Source organism: Mus pahari, unplaced genomic scaffold (genome assembly GCF_900095145.1).
Source record: "Mus pahari unplaced genomic scaffold, PAHARI_EIJ_v1.1 scaffold_12178_1, whole genome shotgun sequence".
Lineage (NCBI taxonomy): Eukaryota > Metazoa > Chordata > Mammalia > Rodentia > Muridae > Mus > Mus pahari.
Window position 1 is genome coordinate 1 of NW_018392000.1, and position 1,318 is coordinate 1,318.

The following is a 1,318-nucleotide window of genomic DNA, read 5'->3' on the forward strand; positions in this document are numbered from 1 at the left end:
CTTCTTCAATTTCTTTCTTTAGGGATTTGAAGTTCTTATCATACAGATCTCTCACTTCCTTAGTTAGAGTCACACCNAGGTATTTTATATTATTTGTGACTATTGTGAAGGGTGTTGTTTCCCTAATTTCTTTCTCGTCCATCTGTCCTTCGTGTAGAGGAAGGCCACTGATTTATTTGAGATAATTTTATATCCAGCTACTGCACTGAAGCTGTTGATCAGGTTTAGTCATTCTGTGGTGGACTTTTTAGGGTCACTTATGTATANCATCATATCATCTGCAAATAATGATATTTTGATTTCTTCCTTACTAATTTGTATCCCCTTGATCTGCTTTTGTTGTCAGATTGCTGTGGCTAGGACTTCAAGTACTATATTGAATAGGTAGCGAGAAAGTTGACAGCCTTGCCTAGTCCCAGATTTTAGTGGGATTGTTGTTCATAATTGAGACATCATCTTGGTGGATTTTTCCTTAAGTGAGTATAAAGTATCCTTTAAATTACTTTTGGTTGTACGTCTATATTAGTAGATATTAGAATGACTACTGCATCTTGTTTTCTGGGTCCATTTTTTTTTTTTTTGATAAATTTTACTAGTTCTTTATTGTGAGGACCATCTTTCCTGGTGAAATGTGTTTATTTTAAACAGCATAATGTTGGATTCTACTTATGCATCCATTCTGTTAGCCTGTGTCTTTTTACTGGGTAATTTAGTCCATTGTTGCTGAGAGATATTAGTGACAAATGTTTGCTATTTTGATGTTGGTGGTGGAAAGAGTTTCTTTTGGTTTTAATGGTGTAAAATTATTTTTGCTTGTGTTTTCTTGAGTGTAGTTAGCTCCCATTGGGTTTGAGTTTTCTTTCTAGTTTCCTCTGTAGGTTTGGGTTAGTGGAAAGATATATATATATATATATATATATATATATATATATATATAGTTTAAATTTCGTGTTGTCATGCAATATCTTAGTTTCTCCATTTATTATGGTTCAAAGTTTTGCAAAGTATATTAGTCTGGACTGACATTTGTGGTTTCTTGGGGTCTGTAAGACATTTTGGCTATTCTATCTTATATGTTAGAGTTTCAGAAGAGGAATCAGGTGTGATTCTGGTAGGTTAGTGGTTATACATTTATTGATAGGGAAACCCTGTTTCTGGGGTAAAAAATGCAGGTTTCTTTGTCGTTTATGTGCTTGTGTTTAAAATTCAGTTTTCTTTACCTAAAAATATAAGCATACAAGTAGTATCTGGGGAGGGAAGCATATGATGATAGTGTATTCCCAGTAAACAGTTTAAGTCTACTAGTTGGTTCACTTTA